Raw genomic sequence first — 8,684 nt, 5'->3', positions numbered from 1 at the left:
CCCCTTCTGCTCATGGGAGAAGTCCTCAGGTGAAGGTGCAAAACCCTAAGTGGGGCTGCCCTTTACATTCCCATCCAGCACCCACCAGCAGAGGAGGATCCACCCTGGTCCCAGCTGGGGCAAATGCAGGTAATTTCACCCCCTCACCCTCTGCTGTGACCTGCCTTTTGTCTCAGGTATTGCTCTCTTACAGGCCAAAAATGGGAAACGTGCTCAGTCTGTAAAAGTGCCCTTGGCCCTGACAACTCTTCAGGACTACCTTCAGCTCAAAGCATTGCAAAGGCATGAACACCAAGTGTCCGGACTGCCCGGCTCCCATTCCTGAGCTTCAGTCCTGAAAGTCCCCAGGATCCCCCCCACCGGGATCTTCTGCCTCTGCCCCAGCCTGTGTGAGTGGGGGGGAAATCCAGCCCACGTTCCCCATGTCAGCATGGCGGGAGCAGCTCAGATCCTCCAGGCTGGAGATCTCTGGCTTAAGGCAAGTGCCTGGAAGCAGTTCCTCTTTTTTCTGAACCTTAGCATTTTAATGGGTATCAAGTATGGGTTATCATTTGATCCTTGCAAGAGTCAAGAGCAGTCTTTGATAGCTTGGGGTTTTTTAACCTGTGACAGGAGGGGTTGTGAATTAATTGGCTCGATTGCTACTGTGATAGAGATGGAGAGACAGCCTTTGGAGGAAAGAGCTCTTAGTTGCCTACGGTGAGACAGACCGGGTGCAAGCAGGGGTAACTGCAGGCACCAGCGGGGACTCGGGCCGTGCTTTCTGAGAGCACCAGCTAGATTGAGACTGTGCCAAGTGATGTAGGGAAGCATCCCAAATTACTACCGTGCTGTTTCCTATTTAGTTATTTAAAACATCTCTCCGTCCCCTTAACTAGGAGGTACTGGCTCCTTTGGTTTTAATACATTTTCAGTACAGCTGAAACTATATATGTATTTATATACGGAAAAATTAAATGACTGCCTCCTTGAATATTATCTTCCCAGTTTATTGTGTGCCCTCTCTCCCCTTCTCTTCCCGGAGAGACCAACCATCACATGAAAATGGTTTTCATCATCTGCAAAATTTGATGCCCAAAATAGCCCCACGGTTGCCCTAGCAACTAGCATTTATTCCCCCTCCCCCCAGCATCCCCCCCTTTGCATATTGCTGCATATTTCTATCATCTCTTTCCAGGCACAGTTCATAAACACGGCTGCATAATAAAGAATGTTATCACCAATGACTTACAGCCCAGCTGCTGCAAATAAGATATGAAGTGGCAGGGAAATACAATTTCATGCAGCTAGGACAACAGATTGATTGGGTGCCCTTCAAATTTGATGCCACTTCTTTAAGTCTGTCCAAATTCAAAAAAAAAAAAAAAAAAAGTTAGTTTCCCCACCTCCCCATCTTTCCATGGTAGCAACAGACAATAAAAGTGGGAGATAATTCACTAGGACACTCATTATGTCTGCGGCAACCTTGCCCTGAGAGATTGACAATTTAAAGAGATGTGCTGCTTTTCCCTGCCACCTCCTCTACTTTTTCCCCAGCCGCCCTTCTTCATCAAAAGTCTTATTCCTTCAGTTTGGTTGCCTGTTTAATTTAATTATCTTCCCTTTCAAATTATTATTTCTGTTTAGACTGCTAGCCAGAAGGTTGTTATAGATAGAGACAACCAAACCCCTTTATTTCATTACCACCATCTCAAAAATTTTATCCATATTTTTACTTAGTTTTGGTAGAACAACATGAGAAGCCTCCCTCCCCTAGCATTTCGATCAAAGAACACCCTGGCAAGGACAAAAAGGGGTGTGCTTTTAAATTCTTCCTCCCCCCTGCCATTTCTGATGGGTTGACTTTCAAGGATATGGAGAACATCTTTGGAGGCTGACCTGAACCTGCCCCTTGTGGTACCAAACTGCAATAGAGTACGGTATGGACCAGCTGTTGCCCGATGGACTGTGCCGATGGACACGGGGTGCTCCTGCTTACAGGAGAGAGCACATCTCTGGGTATGGGCAGAGACAGCCCCTGCACCTCCCTGCAGCCCAGGGTTTCTCTCCCATATCCCCTTCTCCTTTCTGTCCCCTTCCTCCCCTCTCCATTGCTAATAGTGGTTTAACAGCTGGACTTGATGATCTTAAAGGCCTTTTCCAACCTAAACGATTATATGATTCTACTGAATTCTTCTTCCACACTCTTGTGTGTTGCCCAGGGCAAGCTTGCGGTGCCTGTCTCTTTGGGACACTGTTCCTTCCTTCCTCCGTCTTGGGTGCAAAACTGCCTTCCCTGTGGCATCCCACGTGGGCTACTCCTTCGCATGGAAAGGAGGCATGAAGCAAAGCTGGCAAGGACAGGGGTCATTCTGTAACAGGGATCTTGGCACTGACCTCAAACACTGCAACTGCCGGGGGAAGAGCAAGACACAACATGTGTAATGGGTACGCAGAGACCTCACTGCTTGGAAATCTGCAGCCAAGAAAAAGCTGCTTTCTTTCCATTTAACAAAGAGAGAGACCCATCATATGTTTTGTGCAGCCTCTGGCTCCAAATCATCTCTAGGATTAGTTAACACTAATCAATCACAATCAACCACAGGGGGAGGAAGTCACTCCTCGCAGGAGCTGTTCTCTTAGTGCTCAACAGCAGCAGCAACTCCAAAATTCTCCCAGAGTCCTGAACCCACTCATATGCACCTGGAGACAACACGAAGGCTGTCGCCTCTTCAGCATCTCCTGTGAGCATTTCTCAGAGCCAGAGCCTGCAAGGGCCAGGCTGACCTGCAACCAGCTCTTCCTGCCCAAGAGCCTGACGGTGCGGGGATGGGTCACTCCTTGATCTGATTACATTCAGTGTGTGACCTGCAGGATCCTGTTGTTTCTCAGTTCCTCCCTTCCCATCGGTACATTTGCAATTATGAATCTAAAACAAGGTTTCATATACAAACAGCTCTGATTTGTGCAATGAACTGGATCTGAATTCTGGCAGTTTGCACTCATTGGTCCTAGGATGTTGTGATGCTTAAACGTGTAGGACATCTGCCAGCTCTTCAGATGGAAAACATTAAAGCAGTTCAGAATAGGACTATTATTAGTATTATTATTAAAAAGAGAGATGAGGTTTTAAACCCAAAACTGCAGATAAGGAAAGTTGAAACCATTTTCCATCTTGCAATACGTTCAGTGATGGAAAACTAAAGTCAGCATTAAAGCAGCATTCATGGGTCACACAGAACTGTGTGTTTAGAAGCAGTAGTAGAAGATACCACAGCAAAATTGGTGGATTTTTGTTTCTTTTTTCTCTTTTTTTTTTTTTTTGGTGGTGCTTCTAGTAGGAAAAAAGTAGAGATGAGCAGAAGCAGAAAATGTGTAATACGAGAAGGAAAGATTTCTACAAATTAATTTCTACCATCTCCTTTGAGCAGTTCTTTAATCTAAGGAGGGTCATTTCTGTGTCATTTTTCTGCCCTAAGTGGAGGCCAAGTTCAAGAGGACTGTATTTCCTTTAATTTCCTTTGGATACAAGTACTTGGATACAGAATCCCATTTATCTTTCTTGACTCAAGTAAATAAATTAAAAAAAAACCCAAGCAACTTTGTGTCCTATAAATACCCCATAATAATACAGGATCCAACATAACTTTTTTTTTTTTTTGCACCTAAAACCTTAAACCTACTGACACCATAAAACATCGGCGTTCCCCATCCCATGATTGTTTCCCATAATCTAGGAGAACATTAAAGAGAGAAAAATTGTGCTGAAAAATGACATCTTATCTATTTCCTTCCTTTCTACCACCACTCTCTGTTTTTGTCATTGCAGGTCAGACACCTGCTCCCCATGTTATAATCTGTGGAAGTGATAAATGCTTGTAGGCAGTGATTACGAGTGGCCGTATTCACTTGGTGTCAATCTGGAAACCGGCACATGCGCTCAGTTGCCATTCTTTGTCCTGCCAACAAGGCCAAAAAGGGGGGGAGAAGGCAAAAAAAAAAAAAAGGAAACTACATTTTTTCTCTTCTTCCTCCTTGTCCCTGGTGGGGAGAGCTACTGCCAGGCCTAGATGTTATATACACCCCCCTGTAGAAAAGGGAATGCTGCAACTATGAGCACTCCTTACAAGCTCTTAGGAGACTGGGGGATAAGGAGGATAATTTACATGAGCTAGGATCTCCTGGATTTGACCATGACCTCCGCATGGCTATGGATGTATTTAACATGGAAAGACAGATGGGCAGCGAGCCAAATTGCAACATAACCTGGCAAAGCCCGATTTAATCATCGTTGCACAAGCAACGGGCAGCCCCCTGATTGATTGACCTTTCCTGCTGCTGGGCTGTATCACAGCTTCATTTAGGCAGACCTTGGGCCACCCCGGCGGGGTTGAACAGGTCAAGGCAGAAGCATCTTGTTTGGCTTTTCCCTGCCCCATTACAGCAGCCAACAGCCATATCCTGCTTTCAAAGGAGAGGCTGCAGCGAATGCATTGAATGTTCCCTCTAGAACAGGCACAGCTCTGATATTCTGCACTTTCTGGTCTTACCATAGAGCTTCATCCTTCCTTTTGGGACTCCTTTTGGTGACTGAATCTGTCAGTGGCCATTGAAACCTGTGCTACAGCACTTGGGCTCTACCCTGTAGTGTTTATACCCAGCCTTGAAACACAAAGTATTTTACAGGCACATCTGGAGGTACCTAGTGAGCCTCTCCCCACGTAGGGGAGCCCTGCAGTCACTGTCCATAAGGCAGATGCCATTTTTTTTACCACTCTCCACGTCTTCCCCTACACCCCATATACTGGTCTCAAGGAAATGCTAAAGCATTCACACCTTCTCTATTAAATTACATCAGGACCAAGGTGGGGTCCCGGAAAGGCTCAGAGCTGGAATGGGGACCAGACTCCCACGTGCAGCTGTAAGCCCTGCGTGACACCGTCCTTTCTGGCGATGCACTGCACCAACCCCAGCTCAGCGTGCAAAGCCTGGTGCAACACCACGCTTCCAGAAAATACAGTGCTGGGGCCGATGACAATCCAGGGACAGCCAAAGTCAGCACTTTCGGGAGCAGTTACTGACAGGGAATGCTCTCTAATGCTATTTATGTTATTTCCAGCCACAATATTGCAAGTGAAAAAGCTGTTATAAAAGGTGCAGCTGTAGGATCTGCAGTCTTGCAGGCCATGGAGGAAACCAGAATGAAAAGCCACACTCCTGCCCAAGCTGGTGTGATCACAGGCAAGATGTGTCAGACCCTCCCTTTGCAAAGGCACACTTAGGAACAGGGAAGAAATAAGAGAAGATTTAGCAATCCCATTCTGTGGGATGGGTCCCCAGTGCAGATGGGATGTAAACATTAGCTAAAAGGCCACAGTGCGCCACTCCGCAGCCAGAAATTACTCTTTAAAGAGAAGCAACTCGTGCACTTAGTTCAGATTTGTTTAAGGCAATGAAAATACAAAAAACAATTAATGGGAAAGAAAGTGCAGAGGATACTTCATAAGGTACAGGTAAAACCTTTTTGACTCTCTCAGAGGTAACACTCCCACTTTTGTAACACAAAACCAGTCCAAAATATTCTGTGTTTCACATGACGAATGGCTAAACCTGCCCATTTTCCCAGGGTTTGGTTGCACTGCAATTAGATGGACGATAACACAACAGTGTTCATCACAGGTTTTGTCCAAAGCATGTGGCTTCCTAGACTTTGCTGTCTGGTTGAAGAAGATATTGTCGTTCATTGGGTAAGTAATAATTGTTATCTTGCTACAACACAGACTTTGGTTGCAACAGGCTGCTCACACAACAGTCCTAGGTAGGTGTAGAAAACTTACGGACTTGCACTGATGTCAAGAAATGGTGACTTTATGCTGAGGCACACTTTCTGGAGAGCTTGAACAAGCCCTGGGTGAACAATACCAAGTACAGTGGGACAGAGAAATAAAAGCAGTTTACCACATTAGAAATTAAGCATTTTAATTAATTCTCAATGGAAATAGATGGAAACAAAAGCCATGCCCAGATAGGAGATATGACAAAGAGTAGAAGTCCACTATGGATGTGAGGTTCCAACACTGCAAGATACAGGAACCCCAGAATGCTGATGGTGACCCCTGTTGATGGCGACCCCTGTTGATGGCCACCCCTCTGCCCTCCAAGCTGGAGATGGGGACCGGCATCTCCACGTGGTTTTTCTTTGGAAAGTAGGCAAGTAGGGAGCGGTTTTGCATCCCTGAGCACAGGGTGAGCAGAGCCAACAGACCTTTAACCCATCGTTTTAGCATTTGAACCAGTGAAGTGGGAGCGAAGCCCTTAACGCAGCATCTGCTGGTTCCCAAAGTCACTCCATCACATCGCGGGTGGGAAGGACACGTCCCAGGAACTGGCTTTCTAGTCGTCAATTATGCCGCAGCTCCGCAGTGCAATTATTCATAAATATTTATATACACGCGCGCACGCGCGCACACACCCCACCCCCCCTTTGTTCTGCTTTTGTGTGACATAGAGGGGAATTTTGGCTCTGTTCTCCCTCCCTCACCTGGATTTGCTCTGCCCTTTCTGCTGGATACAAGGGATTTGATTGAATTAACTTAATTGGCAAATGCATTGTTCAGACAGCTGTGACAGAAATGACGTTGTGCATTAGTCAGGAGGTTAAGTAGCTCATGGCAGCTCCCAACACCTTTTTTGTTGCCAGACACCTCTGTACCAACTCTGAATCATTGTGTTTCAAAACAGGTTTAGAGGGCAGATCTGCTGTGTTGTACATCACGTTGGGGTGCGGAGAGGCAGCATGGTCAGAAATGCCTATGTCTCTGGCCTCTTGCCATGCTTGTAGCCATTTGCCACGCCAGGTGCATTGGAAATTGTATCCACATGGCATTTTTTCTTGAAAAGAGGGCAGCTGTGTGTCTGGAAAGCAGCCCTGCCATGCAAGCCAACATTTCTGCCTTGTCTTTACCTCACATGCTGTGGTTGAACTTAGCCTCTCTTTGCAGGAAGGCTGTGTGTGCCTGTGCCCTGCTCTGGTGATGCTCTGCACTGCTGATACCCTCACCTCATCACCTCACCCTTGCAGCCCGAGTTCCTCCCATGTAACTTAGTATAAGTGGAATCACAGTCGCCCAGGAATACCTCCACGGAAAACAGAACAAGAAACATCTCCAGATGGACATCCAGGTCTCCAGACAGGATGACTTGTCCTTGGGCAGACCTTCTTCTCTCCCCTCTGACCCTCCAGTAGCTGAGATGATGAGACTCGTAACTTCAGTGCCACAGCTAAGTGCCTAAAATGGACTAGCTGTCAGCAATCCTTCCCCTTTTCGTTTGAACTATGCCTGTTACTCATTGCATTTTGCACAAACCACATAATTTTACAGCTTGGAAACCCATTATAGGCACATGATCTTCCATGACAGTGTCAACAGTTTGGCCTCCTTTGGATTCCTACAACTAGAAGAAAAGCCAAGAAGAGGTGGTCAGCAGCAGAGGAACCTGATGGCTGGGGATGCTGTGGGACCGGCCAACGGCAGATGATGTAAAACCCAATGTCTCCAGCTGTGACCTGGGCAGGCTCACAATCCCACACAAACCTGACAAATTCAGTGACTGAAGCCCCACAGATCTGCAGTGACCTTGCAGGTGCAGAGAGAGACAGTGGCATTAATCCTGATGTTGCCTGGGAAGTGGCTCTGTCCCAGCCATCGCTTTCACTAGACGCCTCCAGCACTCAGACAAGACCAAATTGCCCTCTCATGCATGGAGGAGGTCACCCCTCCAAGGTATGGGAGCATCTGGGATTTACCACTGCTTCGCACCCTGAGCATCCTCTGGACAGGCAGCGGTCCATTGCCCAGGGCTGGCAGGACGGCCCTTCCCCAGCACCATGAGCACTTGAAAAACACATTTAAAGCTTATTCTCTGCATATCCAGGCATAGAGAGAACGGGAAATTTTCGTAACCATTTTGATTTCCACTAACTGAAGCCAGTGTAAATCTCTGTTTTTTATGAATCTCACTTACATTTCGTGCCTGACTTGTGCATAAAACTTCCCCAGATTTACACAAGCTAAATCCATAAGTCATCCCCTTCCCAATCGGGCCCTATATCTTGATGACCTTTTAGAAACCAATGACTGCTTTCCTGTTGTTATCCATAATTGGAAAAGCACTGGAGATAAGAAAATTTATAGCAATGAGTGATCTACCTGTGAGAGACAATAAAGAACGCCACGCGGTGAAAGAACAGGGAAGGAAAATCCCACACATGGAGATGCACAGGCGCATACACACGGCTCAAGCTGAACTTTCCCTGTCTTTACTAAACCTCTCCCAACTCCCCCCGCTGTGAGTCCTGGACTCCCCTGGCCGTGCGGCCTCCACCCTGCAGGACAGATGCACCCCTGTCGAGCACCTGCTCTGATTTCAGTCTTCTTGGAATTTATTTGCAAATCTTTTGGTTTAACATGAATGAAGCTTCGTATAAGGAACCCACCTTCACTCCCAAAGTGAATAATCCCACCACACGCCCTCTAAGAAAGCAAACCACGACTGCAATGTATACGCTGCTATAGGCATAACGCACATGAGACGGGTACATAGACCTCAGTGCTTGTCACGCAGCACACACGCACGTCGCTTTGGGGTTAATGACAAAGACACATTAGTCACCATCATTCACAGTGATTTCTGCCAGCAGGCAT

The sequence above is a fragment of the Egretta garzetta genome, unplaced genomic scaffold (genome assembly GCF_000687185.1).
Source record: "Egretta garzetta isolate BGI_Z169 unplaced genomic scaffold, ASM68718v1 scaffold34, whole genome shotgun sequence".
NCBI classification, from domain to species: domain Eukaryota; kingdom Metazoa; phylum Chordata; class Aves; order Pelecaniformes; family Ardeidae; genus Egretta; species Egretta garzetta.
Note: the sequence above shows the minus strand (reverse complement) of the source record.